The sequence below is a fragment of the Rattus norvegicus genome, chromosome 13 (genome assembly GCF_036323735.1).
Source record: "Rattus norvegicus strain BN/NHsdMcwi chromosome 13, GRCr8, whole genome shotgun sequence".
Lineage (NCBI taxonomy): Eukaryota > Metazoa > Chordata > Mammalia > Rodentia > Muridae > Rattus > Rattus norvegicus.
The window spans coordinates 46,873,814-46,899,855 of NC_086031.1; the positions used below are offsets into that span (position 1 = coordinate 46,873,814).

The 26,042-nt window shown below is 51.7% G+C and overlaps 1 protein-coding gene across 1 annotated transcript in view; it reads left to right on the forward strand.

Moving 5' to 3' along the window:
• Nucleotides 1–234: 234 nt before the first annotated feature.
• The window catches only part of Lrrn2 (leucine rich repeat neuronal 2), a 60,497-nt gene continuing 34,689 nt past the window's right edge, over nucleotides 235–26,042 (forward strand). Inside the window, exon 1 of the mRNA NM_001177368.1 lies at nucleotides 235–521. The gene's annotated coding sequence lies outside the window, so the exon portion shown is untranslated. The remainder of the gene's footprint in view (nucleotides 522–26,042) is intronic.

Sequence of the window (26,042 nt, forward strand, 5' to 3'; positions counted from 1 at the left end):
GAAGGACCGCTCAAACTACGGCATCGGGCCCCACCCAACTCCTTCCTCTGGGGTGTGTGCAAGTGAGGCAGAAGGGGCTTCTGGCCACTCAGGAGTTAAAATGGCAGCGGGACTGGCGGGGGTTGGCGTGGCAAGCAGACAGGGAGGAGGCGACCAGAGTGGGCTAGGGAGGTTGGGAGCGCGGCGGAGCAGCTAGTGAGGAGGACGAGCGCGAGCAGCCAGGAGGGAGGAGGCGCGGCGGGGGCGCCGGGCGCCGCGGGCCTGCTCCGTGCTCCGCAGACGCGCGGCGCTCCGGGAGCGCCGGCCCTGGCCGCCAGCCTCCGGCCGCGGCGCGCAGGATTGGGGACACAGTCATTCTGCTGACGCCCTCGCAGGCTGGGCTTTGCGACCACTCCCAAGACAAGTGCAGGTTGGGGAAGGCGCCCGGCGAGCCTCCCTGGCCTGGGTGGCAGCCCGCTGTGGAGCAGCGATCCCAGCCGGGCGGCGAGTGGCAGACATACATATAGGACAGCGCCCGCGCGGTGAGTGTGCGGCTCCCCGGCGGTCGGGGTCGTGGACTCCGAGGACGCTGGCGTGGCCTCAAGGGTCGCGGCGATCCCGTCCCCGCGGCCAGGGCTTTGATGACCCAGTGGGGGAGGGGAGCGCGGCCGCGACCGCGGCGGTCGCCGAGATGCCTGCAGGAGAGCTGGTGATTTGGGAGAAGGCCGGGAGGGGCGAAGGAAGGAGAGCTGGAGAAGGCAAAGGAGGTGGCCGCTGCGCCGGCTGGACTCGAGCGGCGGGGGAGGGGGGTCAGGACCTGAACCAACTGGGAGAGGCCCCAACCCCTCAAACTGTTGCTGGGTAGTGGGGAGCCCTGGAGATGTGGAGGAGCCAAAGAGGTGGCCCCGGGGTTAGAGAGGGCGTGACAGAGGCGGACTTACTGGTTGGGAGTGCACCAGAGCCTAGGGGACTTTCCCTTCCTGGGAATTCGGGTGGTGGCCGTGCAGAAAAGACAGGATGGCCTTGGTTGGGTCTCTACAAAGTATCTGGCACGGAGAGCCAGGCTCCTCCCGGTCGGGAGACTGGGGTCTGACTGCAGTCTAGGATGGGACTTTTGGGTGGGGGAGGGGCCGGCCGGGCTTAGCCTGGGCGCTGTGCGGTTTGAAGCAGCTCTGAGGCCACCGCATCACGCCAGGGACAGGCTGGGCTGGCCAGCCACAGGTGGGCCGTCTGTTCTGCTGGCATGACAGGGTTTTGCGGGCGCAGACTGCCCAGCCAGCCAAAATCCTCGAGCGGCGGGGTCAGGCAGCTGAGCTGAGATGCTGAAGGAGAGAACTGGACCCCGGGGGTGGGCCCTAGCGGGGTGTTGCAATGCTCCCGGCTGCCCCTGCCCTTCCTCCCCCACCAAATGAACAGGAAGGAAAATGTCAGCTGGGCTTTGTGCTCTGTTCCTCAGGCTGCCGCAGCTCCCATCTGTTGAAGCCAACGCAGCTTCTAATTGGACGACTGGCAGGGCTTGGAGGGGGTGGGCTGGGCACAGCGCTGGTTGCCGCTGGTTGCCAGAGATGGACTGGCTGCCGTCTGCTTGAAGACCCTAGGAGGCAGGAGGGCACTGGAGAGAGCAGCCAGGTCAGGACAACAGAATGGGCCTTTTGCCAGCTTCTTCACCATTGTCGAGGGGAGCAGGAGCAAAGATCTGGGCATCTTTACTTATCCAGAATGATGACAGGCTTCGTTCCCTTTACCCCGACATCACTCTGGACAGTGTTTTTTTGTTGTTGTTGTTGTTTTTTGTTTTGTTTTTTGTTTTTTTCTGAAGGAGAAGCCAGCAACCTCCTGTTAGTGGCCGCTGGGCTCCTTGAACAGTCCTCCAAAACAGAAGGGAGGAGCAGGGCTATATGCAGGACAGAAAAGCTCTGGCCAGTGGCTCTTCTACCTTCCTTGGGTGGCTTGACCCACTTTCCTGGCTAGAAGACAATCTGAAGAAGTGAAGGAACACAGCTAGGGGTCTTGCCTGTCCAGCCTTCTTCCTTCCCTGCACTGTCTCGGATGTAGCCTGCTGCCTGTCTGGGGGAGCCTGGGGCCTAGGGCAGAATGTTATTTGGAAAGCGAGGAGTGGAAAAACTCTCTGGCTCCTCAAGGATTTTGACACGTCCCAGGGTCTGGCACCCGGAAACACCCCCAAAACCAGATCTCCTGCCAGAGCTTACCCTGAGGGAGACACGGAATGGCAATAAGAACTCAGAGATCTGGGCCTCGTTGCTACCAAGCTAGGCCAACAGAATGCTTCCTAACTGCCCATGTCTCCCCCCCTTTCCCCTGTCCCTCCTTTACTCTTCCCTCCTCCTGAAGCACCTCTTCATCTCCCTTCACTCTCACACTACACTGCTCATCCTCACCCTCCCCCCACCCCTCCAAGTTTACCTCCCTCCCTTCCTTCCAGGCCTCTACTGCCCCCTTTACCTTTCTGTAAAATGCAGCTTAAACCACAAGCGGGGCACACAACGGCTTCCTCGCCTCTTGACAGTGGGTGCACATGTACCGTTGTCCCTGGCGCATCCCCTTTGCAGAGAGGACCAGGCTGGCAGGTCTGGCACCTGAATTGCCTCATTCCTGTCATCCCCTTTGCCCTATCAGTCACTCATTTGCACCTCCCCCCCCACACACACACTCCCTTGTTTCTTTTATTTGAAGGGAAGGAGGAAACGGTGTTGCTCTTTTAAAAAACTTGTTTGTCCAACAAGTACTTATTAAACATCTACTATGTGCCTGTGGAGGATACGGGTAATAGGGAAACCTCCACATTGCGGGCAGAACTGAACTTGTATTTGAACTTGATATCTCCACGTCCACCAGTTTCTTCCAAAGGTTTGGTGGAGGGAGATGAGGAGCATTAATAACCGCAGAAAACTAGCAGCATAATCACAGAATGAACCTTAGCATCCTGTCTCCACTGCTCCCTGCGTACGGTGGTGTATCAGTCAAGTCGTTTCCAACCTGAAAGGATGAAGTGGTTTTGTAAATCATCATCTATCTTGGAGGCCAGGGCCATGGAGAAGTTAGTGGTTCATACAAGAAAGGAATTAAAGTCAGCTTCCGGAGTAGCCGCTCTTCACCAGGCTACGCGAGGAGCTTTACAGAAACCATCCTATTCAGTTCTCCTAGAGGGGCTGCACCCCTGTCTCTGCTATCGAGGCCAAGAGAGAACGGGCCGCTTGCCCTCCGTGGTTTTGGAAGTCACCGCTGCAGTTTAGTTGTCTCTTACGATACTTAGGACATCTGCTGGATTCCACAGTGGCAATGGAGCCTCTTATGATACTTAGGACATCTGCTGGATTCCACAGTGGCAATGGAGCCTCTTATGATACTTAGGACATCTGCTGGATTCCACAGTGGCAATGGAGCCCGCATTTGCCCTAGCTTTTCAGGAGTATGTCTTTGTCTCTCTACTTAGAATACAGACTATATTTGCTGAATGGTTACATGAATAAACCTTCTCACGTGATCCAGGAAGACTTCCTAGAGGAGGAAGGGCATTGCAGAGGACATGGGGAGGGCAGAGAATCCTTCTGACCTACAGAAGTAGGTAGCAGCCACTCTCCCTTGGTCTCCGCCTTTATGGGGTGAAGCGTGAGGAGGACATGCTGTGTTTATCTGAGGCCAGTGTTGGAGCTTCATCCGTGGTCCGCCTAATGAGTCCATGCTGTTCCTGCTCTGGCCTCCTCGGCTAAGCCTTCACTGTCACAAAAGCCGAGAGAGAGAGAGAGAGAGAGAGAGAGAGAGAGAGAGAGAGAGAGAGAGAGGGAGAGAGAGAGAATGGGGGTGGGTAGCTTAGGTAGCTGTAAGGACTGCAAGCCAGGACAAGGTCGGTGGTCGAAGGTGGAAGGGGGACAGGAGATGGGGTCACAAACAGGAAGAAGGATGACATCAAAACAAACACAGGGGCACAGAAAGAAGAGTCACAGTAAGACAGGTCCTGCTGCGGAAGTGTATGACTGGCCTCTAAGAGAGGCCAGACCAGAAAGGTGACTTTGTCTTAGATCTCCTGAGTAGTGTAGCTGTCTCTGGGCTATGGACAGGCATGGAGTTTGTCTCATTTGGGCTTTACTTGTTCAGTCAACTCACCTCCCCTAAGGCACCGACTCTGTGCAGAAACAGAGATGATTCAGCTATTGTCTCTGCCCTCAGGGAGCACACAGTAAGGGTATAGATTCTGGAGCCACCCACCCAAGTTCTACCCAGGCTGCACCACTTGTTGCTGGGAGACTCTGGGAAACTCATCTACCCTCTCTGAGCCTCAGTTTCTCCATCCATAACTGGTGTGATAATAGCACCTCCTTCATTAGAGGAGGGAACCCAGGTCAAAGAGCCCAGAGGAGTGTATGGAATATAGTGAGTGCTATATAAGTTGTTATTAGCAAGGAGTCGGTGCTATATAGTCTAGGGCTGAACAGAGGAAGGTACTCATGTCTTTAGACTAGAAAAAACCTACTAAAGCACTTGATATTTGGGGTACGGCCTGAAAGGGGGCCAGCTAGCAGAAGTGGGGAGCCTCAGGACAGTGGTGCTGAGGGTATCTGGGGCACAGGAGTTGAAGATGAAAAGGCACTGTGGAGTTTATGTGTAGTCCTTCATGGCTATTACTAACACCTCTTAATGGCCTTCTTCAGCCTTTTTTTGTTCCTGATGGTAGGAGCTAGGCTTCTAGTGGGGCTGGCTAGCTGCCCAGAACAGCCCCGAACCCCTTGGTCTAAAAGAGTGAGCTTCTAAGCAGGGGGCCTGGTGCAGCCCTGCTGGGTTTGGTTGTGTGACCTTGACTCCCCACACATGTCTAAGCCTAAGCCATCAGTGCCCAGATTCTGCTGTACCCAAGGCCTTGTACTCCGGCTTCTGATACTTTCTGGGGACCTGGGAGATGCTTTTGGCCTTAGAGAGCTGCCTTGTAGGGGGGTGAGTTTAACCAGGTCTGCTTTAGAATTCAGTTTGTCTCTGTGTTTCTTCCACCCACATCTTCCCTGCTGTTCAGCGTTTGATGGACTCGAAGCAAGTTCCACCGTGAAGAGCACATGGAGAGTTCCTGGGGCAAAGACGGCTTCTCAGCTTCTGCCTCTCTATTTGTAATGACACACGGTACAGACCCTAGTGTTTACTGAGCCCTCATGGGCCAGGCACTAGACCCAACTAGACCCCAAGTATCCCTATTAGCTGGTGGGTCTCCTGTCCCTGATTGACACACAGAACAACTGAGGCTCAGAGTTGCTAAAGTAGACATGAAAAGAGGGAGAGATTTAACCCTTCTCTGACTTCAGGGTTCCAGCCCCTCACGACCCCCAGGACTTAGCTGCTATTGGCCTAGAGGTACCCCGAGTCATGTAACTTATCTCTGAGCTGGCTTCTCCCCATGCCTGCCCTGTCAAAGCTAGTGGTCACCTTTCCCTCTTTAGGGGACTTCAAAGTCTCCCAACCCCTTCTTCCTGCTCCCACAGGATGTGATATTAAATGCCATGAACCTGTTTTTTGTTGTTTGTTACTTGGTGATGTTAGGGATTCCAACCTAGGATCTCCCACATGCTAAGCAAGCACTCTGACCAGGAGCCCCATCTGCAGTCCCCAGGACCTGATAGTTCCAGGAGATGGGGGTGGTGCACACCTTTTGTGACAGCACTTAGGAGGCGTTTAAGGCCAGCCTGGTCTGCAGAGAGTTCCAGGGCAGACAGAGCTAGGCAGCGAGACCCTGTCTCAAGACAAAACAAAACACAAGGTCTCACACTGCTTCCTTCTGTCAGAGACTCCAAGAAGCTCACCCCGACTCAGTGTCTGTGGACACAGGAGAGGGCCCAACCAAAGCATGGCTCCCTGGGGGAGGGGAGAACGGAACGCGCCCAGCCAGCGAAGGTGAAAGGAGACAAGCAGGCTATGTAGAGGCCGCTGCTGCTAACACAGCAGGCTGGGTGAGCTGGGAAGAACCAGTGCGGCAGGTTCTGTTTACAAGCATCTCTTGAGGCAGCTCCTTCAGAGAAAACATGAGGTAGGAAGGGGGGCGACGGTTGTGAAGCAGCCAGCTTGGGTCCCCCAGGAGAAGTGGGTCTGTCTTATCTGATCCTTCCCGGAAGTAGAGAGAATCACAGCAAGGAAGGTTTATGTCTGCAAAGCACTGCACTTGAGCATGCAGAGCAGGGGCGAAAAGGTCTGGCTTGGGAAGGCAAAGGTTGTCATGTCCTGAAGGCGGAGCCGCTGTAAAAGCTGCTTCAGAGTAAACGGGAGAGGAGAGAGGCCGACGTTCGACGTTCGGTTCAGCGTGACGCTCAGGATGGCCCAGGCAAGGAGCAACATGGACTCCCACAACCCTGGGGATCTGTGGAATGGCTCCACCCACAGCCCATCTCAGCACTGCCACGCTTCTGCCTTCATAAACAGGGTGGGTGGTGTGCCTCTTCATTAGCCAGTGTTTACCAACCCTCCGTGCCTGCCCCAGGGGTACAGGCAGCAGGGAATAACGGAGGACTCTGCCCTTAAGGAGATTTTATTTTGCCGTCTGGGGATACGACAAAGTAAACTAAGAAAGCATATTGGAGAGTGTAGAGGGTTCCAGAGAAAAATATAGCAAGAGAAATAGATGGATGAGGAGAGGTCTGGGAGGGAGGGAGAGGGGGGCAGGAACGGGGAGAGGGAGGGGAAGGGAAGAGGGAGGGGGAGGGGCATAGGTCGTTCAGGGTCGCCACAGGTAGCCAGGCAACATGAATGAGTGCTGGGCAGAAGGAATAAATAGCTAGTGTGACAGCTGGAAGGCAGGATGGGCTCTGGCATGCTGTAGAGAGGGGCAAAGGAGAGGCTAGTGCGTGCTAAGAAAAGAAGAATCTGAAGCCAGGGAATACCCAAAGGAACCCCAGCCTAGAGCTAGGGTTCTGGTTGAGGACTTTGGCTCCTCTGGGTGAGATGGAGACCTTTCAGGATTTGGATTTTTGAAACCTCAGGGTTGAGCCCTCCGTCCCAGCGTTCTCCTGCCACCAAGACTATTTTGGCCAGTCAGTGTGTGCCCGCCGGTCTGTGGCACTTGGTCTTGGTGGTGGTGGTGGGGAGGTCTGGGGTACGGGTGTGAACAAGTGTAAGACCTAGCCGCTGCTGGTAGGGAGACGCTCAGATGAATTTGGGGAGGCAGAACTCATACTCTGAATAACGAGGGAATAATACCAGACAGTATTTAAAACCAAGTGCTAAACTGTGTGATTTAGACTATAAATGTTATCAGAACTGTGCGCTTTGTGTGGGAGTACACAGGGAACGCTTCCTCAGGAGGTGCGGCAGATTGGGGCCTGGAGAACAAAGTGGGGTTCCACTCTGCAGAGGGGAGGGATGGAGAATCTCTACCTGGAGGGGTGAGAGGCTGATCAAGCAGGAGGGGAGGATCAGGGGTCACATTAGGGGTGGGAGCAAGTCAGCGAGCTCTGTGCCCAGCAGGGAAGTAGCGGGTGAGTGGGGGTGTCCCTTCCCTGTATTCTGTTTCTCGTGGTATCCTCCTCTCATGGTCTTTGCCTCCTTCCCAGGTCCCACTGCTTTCTGCTCTGCTCTCAGAACCCCTCTGAGCAGTCCACAAATGTCCTTAGCCCATCTGGTATCTGTGGCCCATTGCTCTGAAATGCCTCTGGGCTCCATTTTCCTACAGTCAGCTGCCTTTCCTGTTACATCTTCTCAATGGCCCTGAGCCCTTTGTGGCAGGCTGCTCCATGACAATCCTCTTAGTGAAGTGGCTGCTCCTTTCCCCAAGTCGGGGTTTGCTCCATTGGAGCAGAGGGTGGCTCACCTCTGTAGTAGAGGGTAAGAGAATCCATTGGGGGGTATCCTCGTCTACTCAAAGTATAAGTAAAACAATGCACCTCTCCTTGGACCTCAGCCAAAGAGTAGAAGCCAGGAGTCACACTGATAAAGTTGCCACCATTCACTAACAACCCTCTCTCTTATTCTGAGCCCTCAAGAGCTAAGAAAGGAGGGTTCAAATTATACCGCAGGTCCTGCTTCCTTCAAGCTGCAGGGCTGCTGTTGTCCTTGTGGCTCACAATCTCCTGCAAGTAGAGTCAGCCGGAGCTGGGTGAGAGCCCCATTTTCTAGCTACTTGCCCTTGGGCATTTTTAGCTTAACCTCTCGAGCCTCAACTTGGACTTGTGTTAAGTCTGGGTTAATAACAGCTTCTTCCCAGGGTTGTTAGTAATAATAGCTAACACTTGTGCGTGCTTCTGCAGTGCCCAAGGCTTTACTGCATTCATCTCATTTAATCCACGGAACGCTGGGAAGCAGACATTAGTCTCTCCCATTTCGCAGCTGAGGAAACTAAAGCCGAGAAGCTTTAAGTCACTTGCCGGAGGCCACACACAGTCCGCAAGTGACAGAGCCAGAAAGCGGCCCCACGTCACTGGGACTCCAGAGCTCTGGTTCTCAGTCACCACATTAAGTGATCTAATCTGTGTAAAGTGCCTACTTCAAAGTAGAATAAACGGTAGTTCCTTTCCCTCCTTTTCCCCAGGGCCGCTCCTCCAGAGAACAGCTCACCCCCTTCTGCATTCCCTTTCCAGGGTCCCCTGAAACACGAGAGGTAGGGATGCTGCTTTATACCAAGGAAGAAACAGGGCTGAGAAGAGAGTGATCCATTTGGATAAAACCTACAGACACCAGGCCACGGTTACTTTCCACCTTTCTGTGTGGTGTTATTCAGCCTTACGGGGGATCAGGGGGACCTCTCAGGCCCTGGCAGACTGTATCTGCCAAGATGAGGACAGAGGTCAGGTGGACAGAGAGAGAAGGCCATTATCTCCCCCCCCGCCCAGAGCAAGGAGGAAGCTGTTGCACCTGTTGGTGCTGGAAATGGCCCCTAGGACCACAGGAAGGTTTCAAGACCCAGCTTTCCAATCTTGGGTATGGTTTTTGAAGGGTATGGAAGGGAGGCTGGCATCTCAGCCTCATGACGGCTGAATCAGTGTGCCTCCTGCACCTGACTTACACACACAGTTCCACCTGACCTTATCTGGAAAGAAAACCCAAGAACAGACACTGCAGGGTAATCTGAATGTCAAGGTGAATGTGGGGGGAGCTAAGGAGGTTCTTTAGAATGGTTCTCATTCGTTCCTTCCTAGATCCCCTTTTCTGGTGGCCCTAGAGTCATCTCCGTGCAGCCCATAACTCCCTGTCAACCTTGCAGGTTCCAGGGTTCCTGTTATTTTCTCAGAAGGAAATTCCGAGAGATGAGAGGAGGAACTCAGGTCTCGGTTACTTTATAATTGAAAGTCATCTGGCCTTGTGCTTCCCAATGCTTTCAGAAGTGGATGTTTTGCTTTGTTTCGAAACAGAACTGCAGTGTACGGGAGGCAGAGCAAGAGCCCTTTTGTATCACACTAGTCCCCAGGGCCTGTGACTCTGTTGTTGCATAGGAAAAAGATGGTAAGTTTTCTAATAGAAATCAAGAGGTGTCCTGAACTATCCTAGTGAGTACGGTGTAATCACAGGGTCCTGTGGAGAGGGGACGGAAGTCAGAGCTGGAGTGATGTGATTCAGGAAGACTTGACCAGTCACTGTTAGCCTTGGGCCAAGGAATGAAGGCAGCTTCTGGAAGCAGGGAAAAGCATGAAGTGTTGTCCCCTGGGGCCCCCAGAAAAGAATTAAACTGTAGATGCCTTGACTTTAACTGAAAGAGACCCATTCCAGTCTGACTTCTATGCCTATAATAAATAAATAAACTCAAGTGAGACATAGAATTCATGTTAATTTGTTATAGTAGCTATAGGAAAGTGAGTATAAGGCCAAAAAAAAAAAAAAAAAAAAAAAGGTAGTGAGGTAGACCAGAACTCCACTCAAGATTCTGCTGACCTCCCAGTGACCCTGGGGAAATCGTCTTATATCCTGAAGCCTGAGAGCTAGTTTGAAACACTAGATTTAAGGCACCTCCATGTCTTCCAGACAGTGAAGCCAAGGCACAGAGAGAAGGGACTTTGTTGAAGGTCACACTGAGTCCTTGAACAAGTTGGGCTCCCAACCTAGGGCTTACTTTTAGCTTGTCAGGTCCTGCTCCCGTAATGTCTCTCTTCCACTCACCAGTGGTGTGTGTGTGTGTGTGTGTGTGTGTGTGTGTGTGTTTACCTACAAAGGGTGCTATGCTAAGTACCTGGCTGAAGTAAAGTAAGACCCAGAAGAGTATTGCTTGGGTTTCTGCCCTGCCTTTAGACCCTCATTGGGCTCTTAGTTTTTCCAAAACATGTGTAACCCAGCCCAGGCTGCTAGGGCTGCAGTACTCCTGGCCCTGGAGCTGGCTGCCAACTGGGCACTATCAAAGCTACCCCCTCTGCATCTGCCCCCACCCACCCAGCCTATGCAGGACTCATCCTAGCAAGCCACAGGCGAACGGCACACAGGTCCTGGGAACGGGAAGTTAAGGAAGGAGTCAGAGCCAGCAGCACCTCAGTGTAGCACCTTATCAGCCTCTGTCAGACAGTTCAGCCCTCCCCCTAATACACCTGAGCCATTGGCCAGCCCCCTGGGCTGCCAGTTCCTGGTGTTGGTCTCCATGGCAACCCCACATTTGCCGTTCTGGTTTCTAATGACTTATTGGCATGTGTGATAATTCGCAGAGCTTGGCAGGCAGAAGCTTGGGAAGCTAGGAGGAGGCGCTGGAGGCAGTGAGAGAGACTTGGCAATTGGGGTTTGGGGGGGTCGGAATGTTCAATGAAGACTCAGGCACAAGCCTGCCTGCCCTCCTTATCCCCTTTAGTCCCTTCCGAGTAGTAGTCCAAGTAAGGGTATTGCCTCAGGCGTCTGGCCTCCTCTCTGAAGAGCATTGGTTGTCCCCTCAGACCTGAAAAGGAGACAGGTGGACAGGCAGATGTGGAACACAGCTGCTCACCTGTCAGGCAGGCTTAAACAGGTGTGGGGGAGCTTACAGCTGTGTTCAGCTGTCACAGATCAGACCACGAATGTCTTCTGGAACTCTGCTACCTGTTCCCCAGGGTTCTGAAACAAGGGGTCCCTTCTGGGGCGATGAGTCATAGACTTCATGGGACCCATGAGGGTGAGGACAACATCCACAGGCCCTAGGGCTTGGCTCATTTCTAGGCCTCTGGAGCATTCAGAGAACTAAGAAGTGCAGTTCTGAATGAAATGTGAGAGGGCACTGGGAAGGGAGAACCAGCCCAGCCATCAAAGAGGAAGAGACACGCGGGAACCAGACCCCTTTCTATTCTGCTTGGGCAAAGGTCCCCAAGCTTGAAGCATGCAGATTCCCTGGGATATGGCCATGGGGAGAGGCAGTGGGGAACCTCTGCTGCCTTCTTCCTTCACACACTTCTCAGTCTTCCCCTCCACTCCTGTCACTCCTGATGCCACTGCGCTGTGAAGTTGTAGGAGGCCGCTGCTGTGCCGAACACAGCTTCACCTTCAAAATTAGCTCCTAATCCAGGTTAGAAGCCGGGGGCCACCGCTTACTTACTCTATGGCCTCAAGACAGGCTCTTAACTTTTCTTTAAGCCTCAGTCCCCTTATTTCTAAAGTGGGATTAACTTACCCAGCTCACGGGATCGTAAAATAAAATCAGCTCACATTTGTAAAATTCGTGACGCGTGGTTGTCCCTGATAAATACTAGAGAATGTCTTTTAGCAGACTTTTAATTATCTACCCAAATAAACAGGAGTAATTCAATCGATAATGTAGAATTCTGGTGGACTGGGTGAGGTTTTCTTCTTTAAACATTTGAAATGCCTTCATTTATTTGGCAAATGTTTATTGAACATTTACTACTGGGTACAAGCAAGCCAGATGCAGGGCTTGTCCTGGTGTGTTGGAGTTCGGGCGGACTAGTTTCCTTGTGCATCCTCCGAGCACGGAACACCTCTCGGAATCCTGGCACCCTGGAAGTGGTCCTGATGTGGCTCCCTGAGAAGTGGCTGGCCCCTAGACAAAGACCTATCTTGTAAAGGCTCTACAATTCGGGGAGATAATGCTGCCCAACGCCATAGAAAGGGTGAGCATTTTCAGGGCTGACTTGAGGAGGAGAAAGGCTTAGGATTACAGAGCTGACAGATGATCATTCCTCTACCTTTGAAGAACTTCTGAAGCAGCAAGGGACCACCGAGGACCACCCCAGCCATCAGCTAAAAGAGGAGCAGGGAGCACCTGCTCTCTCCTGGTTAGATTAGCATGTCATAGCTCCTTTGGCTGCTGCAAGAACGCAAGATAGAAGAACAAGGGGAGCTAGGACGCTTGGCTTCCTCTGTGCCAGCAGATGGGCTCCTGCCTGTAGCAAGTGTCTGTTCTTTCATGAGCCGCCTACAGCCACCTCTGAGAAGGCACATTGGAGACTCTGGTGTTGTAATGGCAGAGAGGCTGGGCCCCAGGGACTGGCTCATCAGTTAGGTTCACACTGTAACTCATATCAAGGTGACAGTGTTTAGGGGTTCCTGCTGACCCGGGAACTATGGGATTACTATCCAAACACTCCAACCATACTGTCACTTCTAACCTGGGCTGCAAGCCAGACCTCTGCCACTTCCTAAGACCTACTTTTATTTATGAGAAAGTTCAGCTGCACAGAAGGGAAATGACTTGCCTGAGGTCACACCGTGTGTCTAGCGCTGCAGGAACTAGACGTAAAGCTTCTAACTTGGGCCTTGTACTGCATCTGTTGCCTGCTCTTCCTAATTTTCTCCATTTTCCTGAGCTGGTTCCCAGGGCAAGGCAGACACAAGGGGAGGCCATTTTTCTAAGCAGTGACCCTCCCTGCCATTTGCTAGCCACTCTCCTTATTAAGTAAGGCCTTTGAGGCCTGTCCACATTCCCCCTTCCCCTCCTCCTATAACCCTCCCCATACCTACCCTCTCTCCCAACCCCCCCATGGTGACTCTCACATTCTCAATCACCCACCTTTTTCCAAGCCTGTCTGTCACCTAGTAAGATCAATGACCCATGGACAGCACATCCTACCCCAGGCCCAGCACCCCTCAGTGACTCCTCCTGATCAGGGCCATCACCTGCAAGTCACCTAGAGAAGCACCTGATGACCCTCTCCTGCCCTCCCAGCTTGCTCAGCCAAAGACCCTCACAGCACCGTTCCTGAACACCAGGACCTTGGATCCATTAGACCCTTTTCATTCACTCCTCTGATTCCTTACAGATTCCGAGGTCCATGTTAAGGATCAGCCTGTCCATATCCTAAGCTGTCTTGACCCCTCTCCCTCTTTTTATTGCCCCCCCCCACCAAGACCCAGTTCTGGATCAATTGCTCTACCTTTACCTGAGATTAAAACTCCTGGGGACACACGCGCACATGTACACACACGCACACAGAGGCAGATGGGGACATCTACCAGTTCACCATCACCAACGCAACTTGTTCTTCAAAAGTGCCTGGTATTCCTCTCACATTCCCTGGTCCTCCCCGCTGAGTCTCCCGATGACTGTTTCACACCCTCCTCCCCAAACCTCCACCTCCATCGGTGATCTCAGCCGAGGACCTCACCTCCCACTCCAGAGAGATGTAGCTGTCTTCAGGCAGAACTTCCTCGCTTGTCCCTCCCAAACCCTCAGGCCTCTCACCATCCTCCTCCTCGACTCCCTCTGCCTCAAGCCAAGGTCTCAGGTGCCACCTCGGTCAGTGCTTGCTGTGGATGGGTTCTGGAGCCTTCCTTCAGCCCTCCAGTAGGTCCTCCTAGCTCCGGGAAAACAAACCAACAACTCGGTCCTTCCTCAGGCCCAGTTGCCGCCCCCACCCCCATCTTCATCCTCTCCAGCCAAGTGTCTTGAGAGACTTGGCTCCGCCGTGTGCTCTACTTCACACCGCCCACACCTTCCTCAGCCCCACTCGGGTATGGCTTCCTCCCCCACCCCTGGGAAGCAGATCTCCATTCTGCTGGAGCTGGGGTAACAGGCTCTCTTTGTGGAAGCCCGTCCCCTCCGTCTCTACCCTTCCCTCTCTCTGGGGTTCTCTGACCTTGTGCTCCTGGCGTTTCTGGTTACTCCCAGGTCATCATTGCTGACTCATGCACCTCGTCTCCATCTTGAAATGTTAGCCTTCCTCACCATCGCCTCCACTGTCGGTACTGTTTTCAGACTGAGGATCCTGTCTCCGGGTCATGACTTCCCAAGAAGAACTCCCTTATCATCCACGGGCAGACGACACCCAAATCCCCAGTCTGTCTTTCCGTCTTAGCTCTGTCTCTTCGTAGCTGTATGCTGAGGTGAATAAGGATAAGCCAGGAAACTCAAATTTGCATTTCTCAGACAGAGTCCTGCTTTGCCTAACTCTCCATGCCCTTTCCACCCCTGCCGGCCATGACTTGATTTTGTGAACGGGGCCACCTCCTTGCTTGTTCTGCAAGCCATGGACTAGGACTCGTTGACCATTCCTTTCCTACCTGAGATCCAGTGTGTGGCCAGGTCCCATCTCTCCTTGTGCAACCGCTTCACTGCCCCTCCTCCACAGCCGTACTTCAGTTCAGGCTGCCTCTCCTCTCATTCCGGCCGCTGGGATCACCTTCTCCCTGACTGTGACCACCTTGCATCTCTAATCTTGCCTGTCAGTCACATTTCGAATACAGATCTGATATGGGCACATTCTGTCATAGTCTCAGTACACTTAAGGGCATCCCAGTGCACTTTGAGATGGCCAGGAAATAGCCTCATGTGGGACCTGGCCCAGGACTGCCCCAAAGGGCACACTTGAGCTCTGAGCTCTTGGCATATGCTTCTTTCTGTGTGCATGTGTGTGTCCTTATGAGTGTGTGTGTGTGTGTGTGTGTGTGTGTGTGTGTGTGTGTGCACAGGCAGGGGCACATGTATGTGGTGGTCAGAGGACAACCTCAGATGTCATTATGTTCCTCAAGAACTGCCTTATTTTAGAGAAAGGATCTCTCACTGGCCTGGAACTCATGAACTAGGCTAAGCTGGCTGGCCAGGGAACTCCAGGGTTCTCTGCCTCCCCAACATCAGAACTACCCGGCACACTACCATGCCTGGATTTGTTTTGGTAAAACACAGGTGCTGGGACCCAAACTCAAGTCCTGATTCTGGTGAGGTGGGCTCTTTACTGACAGCTGAAGACCCAGTTCTAAGCCTGCCCTTACTTTGTGTCCTCATGGCCTTCGGTCTTCTGTCCCTGTCCCTTTGCTACTCAGATGCTGTACTTCTCCTGAAGTTCAAGTATAAGCTTCAATTTCATTTCATTAGAAAATCAACTGCCTCAAACCCCTGGTGAACGCTCGCAGTATCCCATGTTTCCTTTGCAATATGCATCCTGTTTGTTTTGAAACAGAGTCCCACTGGACCATCCTAGTTGACCTGGGATTCACAGAGATCCTCCTGCCTCTGCCTTCTGAGTCCCGGGATCAAAAGTGTGCACCACACACCTAGCACATCCTTTTCACAAAAGTTTTATTCTTATTTCTATGTGTGCGTATGCTCGTGCGTGTGTGTGTGTGTGTGTGTGTGTGTGTGGTGTGTGTGCCACATGTGTGCAAGTACCAGCAGAGGGGTTGGATCCCTTGGAGTTACAGGGCGTTGTGAGCTGTTTAACCGGAGTGCCAGGAAACAAACTTGGATCCTTTGGAAGAACAGCAAGTGCCCTTAACCTCTGAGCCATCTCTTGGGTCCCACAACATGCATCTCAGTAGCTAATCACATCAAGAGAACTCTGCAGATAAATAAATACCTTTCTCTGTCACTAGGCTGCTACCTCCTGAGGGTAGCGACTCCTCAGTTCAGTCACCTTGTGTCACTGTCACCTGACACTGATGAGGTCTTCACAAATACTCAGAGCAAGTGTGGTGGCTCATACCTCTAACCCCAACACTAGGGAGCTATCAGCAGGATGTCAAATCCAAGGCCAACCCCAGGCCATACAGGGAGATCTCTCAAAATCTCAAATGAGGACTCGATGTGGTAATTGCATACTTGTAACACTAGAGCTCTGAGGGTAGAAACGGGAGAATCATGAGTTTGGGGCCAGCCAAGATTTTACTTCAAACAAAACAAAGGGGCAGAGAAGAAAAAAAAAAAAAAAAGGAATAAAAAATATTAAGGAGTGACTTCATTAAGAAGATAACTTTAAATACTAAAAGAATCCCCTAGCAAAAATCAGGCGTGGCTGGAGAGATGGCTCAGTAGTTAAGAGCACGGCTGCTCTTGCAGAGGACTGAGGTCTGATTCCTCACACCCACGTGGCAGCTCATAACTGTCTGTAACTCTAGTCCAAGGGGACCCAATTCCTTCTTCTGATCTCCACAGGCACCAGGCTTGTATGTGGTGCGCATACATAAATACAAGCCAACCACACATACACATAAAAAAATAATAAAAAATATTTTTTTTTAAATTCCTAAGCTAGAGGAAAACCTGGCTCTTGAGTGTAGCATTGATAGACCCAACGGCTGGATTTTGTCAGTGGCCTCTGAGTCTTCCTCAGCACCTGTCGTCGTCCCTCCCTTCCACCAGCTGAAGACCAGCCCAGGTTTAAAGGGGAACCAGGGTCTCTAGGGAAGACCCCTCCCCACCAGTAGCTCTCTCCCTTGTCACATCTGACATTTGAGGTTCTCTTTGCAACCCTCAGGGCCTTCACAAGCATGCCGGTGCTCGATTGCATGGTCCTTGGTGCTACCGTGAGGAAGTTGGAGCGTGTGTGACGTTTGCCCACCACACTGTGGAGGAAGTTGCAGAGCAGGGTTTGGGGGCTCCCTTGCAGTCCTATAGCTGATCAAGTAGAGTAGAATCTGGGCCTGGTGTCTGGGGCTCGGTTCCAATGCTGTCCCCATTGCTAGCTTGTGGGAAAAGACTGTTGTATGCCCAAGATGATCCACATCAAAAGACCGAGGAGTCACACCAAAACCCAACCCCCCCCCCACGGGGTGGAAGATAGGACCTGGGGTACAACCTGCAGTTGAGGGGAGCCAGCCTCGTACTTTTCTCAGAGATCCTCAGAACCTTCACTCCAGGCTAAGGACAGTGTCCCATCCAGAAGCAGAAGTTCCCAGAGAACCCACAGTGAAGAACGAAGATATGGAAGCTAACGAAGGACAGCAGTTTCTCACATCATCTGAAAACCAAGAGCCACGCTCTCCCATGCCACCAGCCTCTCCTCAGCCTTCGTTGCCTTGAGCCAGCTTCCCTGCTGCCCCAGCCGCCCCGCACTGCTTCACACCACCAGCCCTGGGGACCTTCCCCATCTCCCCTCCTGGCTGGCTCTTCCCCGCACCTCAGCACGCACATCTACTGACATGCTCTCCAGGAAATTCCTCCCACATACTGGGCACGCTCTGCGTAGTCTACGAAATGCCCTTCTCTGTAGTCTACGAAATGCCCTTCTCCGCTGGTCTTTTGCTTCTGTTGGGTTGGAAGCTCCTCAACGGCAGAGCCTGAGTCTTATTCGCAGGGGCACTCCCATGCCGGCGCTCTACGGCAGCGATAAAATAGCACGTATTGAACACTTGCTGTGGACGAGATGCGCTGAATTTTAAAGCAGCTTTTTATTTTAAACCAAGTATAGATTCACCGGAGGTACCAAGAAATGTACAGGGAAGTCCTAGGGACCCTTCAGCCAGCCTTCCCTGTTTTTAAAATCCTGCTTAATGACTCTGCGATATCAAAGCCAGGAAACTAAGCCGGGCAAGGTGGCGCACACCTTTGATGGTAGAGACAGCCAGATCTCTGAGTTTGAGGCCTGACTGGTCTACAGAGCAAGTTCCAGGACAGCCATAATTTAATGAAGAAACCCTCTCTTGGAGGGGGGTGTAGGGAAGGAGGAAAGAAGGAAGGAAGGAAGGAAGGAAGGAAGGAAGGAAGGAAGGAAGGAAGGAAGGAAGGAAACAAAGAAACCAGGAAACTGACTTGGTGTGACCCATAGCCCTTATTCACATTTTTTGTTCGTGTGTGTGTGTGTGTGTGTGTGTGTGTGTGTGTGTGTGTGTATGTGTGTGTGTGTGTGTGTGTGTGTGTGTGTGTGTGAAGCTTTGTGTAACTATAACCAGAATCAAGATACTGAACAGAAGCTAGGCATGGTGAACATGTCGGTAATCCCAGCACTCACAGCTAGCCTCTGTTCCATAGAGAGTTCCAGGCTAGCCCAGGCCACACAATGAGACACTATCTCACGTTACTAAATAGTGTAAGATAGTTAACTAGAGGCACAGGACTCTGCCGTTCCTTTAGAACAGTGCACTCCCGCCAACCTGTCACCACTACTTATAGGATGTCCAGATGTTCTGTTCTGTCACTAGTTTATAGGATGTCCAGATGTCCTGCAAGATGAGTCACACAGGCTGTAATCTTTTACCGTTAGTTTTTTCCCCCTGCATACTCTCCTTCAGGTCCATTAAGTCATGGTCAACATCCATCATCTATCCGTCTTTGTTGCTAGGCAGTGTTCCAAGAGAGGGTTGGATGTGCTACTCTTGGTTGCACCTTTCAGCCACCAAGAGATAATTGTCTCACTCCGTTTTACAAGTGAGGAGACTAACATGCTCAGGGCCCACGACTAGCAAGTGGCATTTAATAAATATTAAGGGCTGGAGAGATGGCTCAGCAGTTAAGAGCACTGACTGCTCTTCCAAAGGACCTGAGTTCAAATCCCAGCAACCACATGGTGGCTCACAACCATCGGTAATGAGATTTGATGCCCTCTTCTGGTGTGTCTGAAGACAGCTACAGTGTACTCATATTTAATAAAATAAATAAATATTTTAAAAAAATAAACATTAAATGAGAGAAAATGATAGATGTTTACTCTACTGAACTCTACTGCATGAGGGCACTGTGTGCTGTTACCTAGCACCCGGAAAGTTGTTCTACACACAGTAGGTCCTCAGTAAATGCTGGCCCATGAGATGCGCCTTTGTTTACATGAGTGAGAGTCACATACAGCTTGCCCTGAGTGCCACCATTTGCAAGACAAGAATGGATCTTCTCAGTATGGTGCCCGATATCCACACTTCCCATTTTATTTGGAATGAAAGTAAAATTGGGACCATAAATGTTGTTCACAGACAGTTCTGCCGTGTTATTGCCTAAAATGCCCAAAACTATTGGCTGTCTTGTAATTTCCATATTTGCATGGTGGTTTGCATCTAATTTGCAGATTGCTCAGTTAATCAAAAGGCTGAGCAGCCTTTGCAGCCCCTGCTCCTTGTTACCATTGCCTGCCCAGGAAGTGCTAGGTCAAGACGTCAGGTCCTGTGTCAGGATGTGCAGGTTCTGCCCATCAAAACAATCTGTTGGTTCCTGAACATGCTCAGCATTAGCTGGAAAATCTGCCTGGGCGTTTCTGCTCATGGAAGGGGCGACAAGTCATTACCACTCAGCAGGGGCCTCAGGAGGTTTAATTAAGGAGGATTTGTGGAGCTCTTAGTCTTCAACCTGAGGTTTGCAGTGCCAGAAGGCATTTAGTGACTGGAAAGGACCACAAGCTGGACCAACCCTGCCATGGGTACAACGGCCAGGAGATGTCTTATTGAGCTCCTCCTGCCTCCCTCCCTTTGGTAGGGTGGTGAGAACCAATCACTGCCTGTAGGGACGCACTAAGGAAACACCGGGTCTCCATGGTAGGACTGGAAATATGTACATGGCCTTGAAGAAAACCTATGGTTTGGTCCAACCAAGTTCTTACCAAGGGCCACAGGTATAACTAGGCTCTACCTCAAGGAAGAGCCAATGGCTTTGACTCCCCCTAAAAGTGGTTCTGAATAACTGGACTTACCTCATTGCAAAGGCTCTAGCCCGTACTAACCCGTAGTTGTACATGGGAAAGTGTTGGGCAGAATCCTGGAGGAATCTCCTGTCTGCTGAGCTCATGCTGGGCACTGGAGAACAGTTCTTGGAACTTGCTTTCCAGCAGTGGTGCCCCAGGGACACACAAACACAGGGCAAAAACATTGTAGGAAAGCAAGCACCATCTGTTGAGATGTTTATTTTACCAACGGTTTAAAATGAGACGCCATAGTCATTGTTGCCTCCTGGTGTCCATTTGGAACTGTGCCCTCAGGCCCTGGAACATATGAGTACTCTTGCCATCAGGGCACCAAAGAGATGGTAAAAATGCTCTGAGTAGGGACTCCCAAAGGGCAGTGTGTTAGAGATGTATTCCCCAGAGTGGTGCTGTTGGGAGGTTTAGTTCACTGGAGTATGTCCTCAAAAGGGAATGATTGTAGAAACCACAGTCTCTTCTTTTCCTATCCCTGCTGTGAGTGGAACAATTTGCTTCACCACGTGATCCCCACCATGACGTACTTCCTTACCAGTGGCCCAAAGCAACAGGGCCAATCAGTCATGACTGAAACCTTTCAAACTGTGGGTTCAATAAACCTTTCGGCTTTGTAAGTTAAGGTATCCCATGGATTTTGTTACAGTAGTGGAAAGTCAGCTGAAGCAGATGGAATGGTAATTTGGGACATTGAATGGACTATTAGGAAGTGGGGCCACCACAAGAGCAGAGGGATAACATTTGTGATTTAGGATACGTAAATAGAAGACATAAAAACACAAGTAGAATTTGGTGCTTGAGGGAACCGAACGGGAAGGAAAAAATCTGTGCAAAAGATGGCTGCTGGGCCAACTCTGGCAGTACAAGAGATCAGAAGAGATTGTGAGGAGAGCCCGTAAAAGGGGAGAATGGCCAGCGGGTGGGCAAAGGTTGGGCCCAGAAAGAACAGAGTTCAAGGGAGGCATGGAACTAGGAGTCGGGTTCTCAGCCTGCTAACTGATGCCAGGAACTCCCAAAGGTTGAAAGCTGGGAGATGAGGATAAATAAAAAGAGCCTTGAGCTCCAAAAGCAAATCACTGTGGTTTAAGCAGGAGGGATCTGTGGATGGGAGTGATGACCAAGGGGACACTTTGGTCATCTTAAAGGCAGAGGAAGGAGAGTAAGCGGCTGAATTTCCTGGGGTGGGAAAGGATGGGGATGGTTTAAGAGCTCTTTCCCTGTATGCCATAGAGAAGGTAGTTGGAAGGGGCAGACTGGCAGGGAGGGCATAAAGGACAGCAGAGACCACACCTGCCAGCATCTACGGTACAGATGGTGCACAGCAGAATGTGTTCCATCAGGACTGCGCAGAGGAAGAAGGGTGTGCTGAAATCATACATCTATCTAGGGCCGATCTACCGGCTCTGTGTTTTCTTCTGCAATGATTTGGGAGGGGACGCTTTCTAATGCTTTAGTTGAGATGGAACAGCCGTGACCTCACCCTCCCGCAGAGTCTGACCTCTTGCAGCAAAAGCCAGTTCCCCCTGACCTTGCTGTCTGAGAGATATCTCTCCCTTAAAAGCTCACATGTTTCTCCTTGGCCTGACTTATGGATGGCACCATCCCTGAGTCCCTCTGCCCTCCACTGCTCCCCGGAGCACTGTTTCATTTTTTCCCCTCTCCTCCTGTATCTGGCAACAGCAGTTTAATAGCCTTCCCAAGGGTCAGGCTGGGAAGATGAATGCTAGCCTGTGGGGACCGTGTCCTGCCTCTCCATTAGGGAGGTGATAGAAGACAGGGTGCAAAGAATGGATAACACGAACAGACATAGCAAACAGCTCGTCGGATCCAGCAGAATGTCCACCTATGCCGAGGCATGCTGTGTTAACAGGAAAGCCCCCAGTCACTGGTCTAATTAGCGCCGTTTTGGAGAAGGCAGGGTGCGTTTCCCAGTGTGAAGTGGGCAGGCAGGAGAAACCACATTTGCCTCAAAGTGTTTGCTGCGACGGAGCAAGTGAACAATAACCACATGCATGCCAAAGCTGCCCCTGTTCAAAGGCTTTGAATACTGAGTGAGCACAGTTACCGTAGGATACCCCAGCACCAGCTGCTGCGCATGCGCCTCCCATGCAGTTTGCGGGCTCCGACTAGCCAGGGTAACTAGTAGTGGGAAGTGTGGTTCATCTTCTGCTCCTCCCTGTGCTGACACGCCCCATGTCCATGAGCTGAGGCCTGTGCCCTGCTGTCCTGTCTCATCGCCCCAACACTGGTTGGTGACCTCACCGCATCTTTGGCACCCATGGTTCAAATAAAAGACATGGGAGGGAGGGCACCTGGGGCAGAAAACACGGACTAAAGAGACGTCTCAAAGGCTGTGGGAGTAAAGCCAGAAGGAAATGTGGATCCGTGCTTCACTTCCGGCTTGGGGTCCTGTATAATACTATGCTAACCTTAACCCCACCTGAGCTCTTTGGCCCTCTGTTTCCCCATTGAGGTCATTTCCTTAGCCTGGTCCCCTGAGTCATTCTGAGGAAAGAAAGGGCCCAGAAAAGTCAGTTTCGAATACTTGTAAAATACGCTGTATCTTGAGAAAGACCATCCCCGGCGATAAATGATTACAGCCGACTTAAGAGTATCCACCTTCAATTTCCGTTCCAGGTCCCAGTTCCTGACTGACTGTTCAGCCTGGGTTCATCACTCTGTGACTGCAGGTTGATCTTTCCTCAATAGCGTAGAGCTCAGCACCCACTTCTTATAGCATATACCACAGCAAGGTGAGAGCATTTGGGAAAGCCTAAAGTATTCCATCACGGACTGAGGAAAATGGCAGGCAGACAGACTCCAGTCCTGAGCCATATGGACTTGAGTCCAGTTCCCACTGCGTGTCTGTGGCTTTGGTCCGGTTGGTGGACCTATCTTGCTGCCGTCATCTGTAAAGCCACGGGGCGTTACTCAGTGGATGAAGGCCTTATGGAAGGGATGATACTGGAAATCTGTCCCGTGGTCTGTGTGTGGCTCTGCTCCTTCTGTCAGAGCCCTCTCAGGTCTTCAAAGGCAGCCCAGCAGACATCATTTGCACATGCTTTTCAGACACTCAGCCTGGCATCTCTGTATTGAAACGCCACACAGTCTGCATCCTCCCCAGGGGACCATCTCCCGGTCACGTGTCTTTGGGATCTAGTTTCATCCTGCTGAACAGCAGATGCGTGCTGAAGAATGTCAGACCACTGCAGACCCTACAATCTCATGCCACCTTTCTGCTGGGGCCCACACTGCCTGGGCAGTTGGCCACTGGATGAGGTTGCCCAGCCTTCCTTGGCAGATGCCAGGGACAGGAGTGCTGGAAAAAGCTCCTGGCGTGAAGGAATTTTCTCCCCTTGTCCCCTTTCTCATCCTGTCCTGATCCACTTAATCAACTGTCTGATCTGCAGTCTCAGCCCTTCCTTTATTGACAGCCTGGACAACCTCTGACCTTCCCTGCCGTGAGCAACCGGGGACCTCTCACCACGTAGCCACTCCTGTGGCTCCTGGCAAAACCTAGACCCTTTGTCTACCTAGCTGCCTAAGGTTCTCTGTGCTCGTACATGGGCCGTGAACCACCTGCTTCAAAATATCCTAAGGGTGGGGAGCATTAAAAATGCAGATTCCCCAGATAGTGAATACATAATGAAAAAATGAATATTACATTTGCAGTTCAGACCGGGGGTCCAGGACTTTGTATTTCAAATAAGTCCCAACGAGATAATGAGTGCAGTAAAGTTTGGGAAACACTGGGGGCTCCCCCCACCCCGCCCTGCCTCCATGGTCTATTGTGGTGGAATTCACAAGAACAAACAGATTCTCAGTGTGCAACTGGATTTACTTGAACGTGAGGTATGCAGTGTCCCCCATGTTAGCACTCCCAGATCAAGGTCTAGAACACACAGTAGCACCATTGTTCCCTTACGTTCCTTAACAAGAGAAGTGAATTTGGCCACACAGGCTCATCTTACCTGTTCTTAACTTCACCTGAATGGCATCCGCGTTCCTTCCATCAGCATGTCTGTCTGTGCTACTTACATCCAATGGGTCTGGTTCCATGTGCTTTGGCTTCTCCTGGGACACAGAGAGAAGTCAGGCCTAACCCTAAACCTGTCATTCAGCTTCCTCGTCTTCCGGGCTCGCCCTTGTGGAGACTACACTCAGGTGTGGAGCCCACATGTTGGGGTGTCATTCTTCAAACCTTAGTGCACAGGAGGCTCAGCTGGGGAGACCCTGGGCTAGCTCCTGCCAGCCCCTCTCTAGACAGCGACTAAAGTTGTTCACTTGTGGGTGCGGGTTGCTAGAAAGTCCAGGCACACTCCAGATGAAATTGGCCAATTTCGGCTACAAATGAAGAGACAAATGAGATGGAAATTGCACAGAACAAGCCTCCTCCCTGGGTGGAGGTTATCAGTGTTGACATGCTGAGCTGGGGAACCAATTCCAGCCCTTCTCCCCAGCCGGGTCGGAAGGGTTTTCCTGGCAATGGGAAACACTATCTCCTCCTGCACCTGGGCGGGCAGAGAGCAGCCACCCAAGGAAAGGTAGAGGAGAGAGGGGTGTGTGTGTGTGTGTGTGTAAGGAAGAGAGGAGGGGACAGGTAGAGGACCCGGGGCGGGCAGAGAGCAGCCACCCAAGGAAAGGTAGAGGAGAGAGGGGTGTGTGTGTGTGTGTGTGTGTGTGTGTGTGTGTGTGTGTGTGTGTAAGGAAGAGAGGAGGGGACAGGTAGAGGACCCGGGGCAGCTGCTAGAGAAATAAGGTGGCATTTATCCCCTGACAAAGAAAAACAAACATTGTTAATATCTACTACACGCCAGGCCCCATGCTGGGCATTCTGACTGCAAAAAATGAACGAGAGCAGCCTCTCGGCGTGCTTAGCCTGAGGGTGGAAAAGAAAGTGATGGTGGTCCAGGTAGAGAGGGCTGGGAGAGATGGGACACAATTACAGATGAGAGAAAGAACGGCTGGGAAGGGCAGTGAGCAGGGCAGAACACTGGAGAGAAGGAGCGGAGGCCTCTATCCACCCTGGTCCAGAGAAGGTGGCCAGGAGGATGCCCTGGAAAAAGACCCCAGAAACCTTTGCAGGTGCCAGCAAATGATACTTTATCTTGGTAAAGCATCATTCCCGTGAAGCGAGGGGACAGACAAATGAGATAGGTGGTGTCTTATCCTCTGTTATGTAAAGAAGTCCAAAGACCCGGGATTTCTCCGTCTCTGGGTCCCTGTGGCATCCATTTTCTTTGTGAAGCCTGGTGCAAAGAAGCAGGGAATGCAAATTTGTTTTCATGCGGACCCAAGCTAAATACAATTTTAGTAATAATAATAATAGCAAACACTTATAAAGCACTTACCATGAGCCGGGCTGTTCTAAGCACTTCACACATATTAACTCATTTGCATAGTAAGTACGCCGGGAGAGAAAAAAAACCCATGATGCATTTCAAAATCAAACAGAAATGACTTTTGAACTATCCAACACCCACACTGTCTGAGAGCTCTGTTCCAAACCTCCCCGCCCCTCACACACAGGTGAACATGAAAGCAGAAGTCCTAGGAAGTGGGGTTCCAAGTAGCCTTGAGTAATTCGAGACATTAGCAGGCCAACAGGCTCATCCTCTCCTCTTCCTCTGAGTCGACACACTTTTTTGGCAAGGCACTTAGGCTTTGGAGACCCTGGAGACATCGTGAAGGATGTGGCCAGTGGTTAGGGGGAAGGTGGCTTTCTCTCTGGGGACTGCTGTGCTCCAATCTGTGCGCATCACGTTCACTGGGGTTGTTATAAACATGATTGCCACAAGGGAACTGGTCTCCATAGCGACAGAGGTACAATAGACCCTTGACATTCTCGAGGGATACAGCCTGGCCCTTGAGTCTATGGATCAGAAAGGACCACATTGCTTCCCCCATATCACGCACTAAAGTATGGCTTGGAACTGGAATGAGTGCCTAGCAAGGGCACGGTCCCCAGCTCCTAGCTGTCCCAGTGCCCTCCCCGTACCAGTCTCAGCCCTTGCAGGTCAGCAATATAGATGATATCATAGTAGATCATGGTCAGGACAGCAGACACAACTTTATCCTAAACCTGAAACGCCAGTGTCTGCTATAGCGGCAGCTAGGAAGGCGTTCTGGTTCAGCATAACACATCCAGGAGTCTCTCTGCTACCTCCCAAGCCACACAGAAACGAAAGGAAAGGAGGGGCAGGGAGAAGAGAGCAAGCTAATGAGCGGCTTCCATTCCATTATGGAAACTGAAAGGCCTGATAGAGAGGTACAGGGTGAGCAGAGAGGAGGGTTGGGCTACTCCTGCCACAGGGCCACACGACGGCGCAGAACTCCATGGCCCCA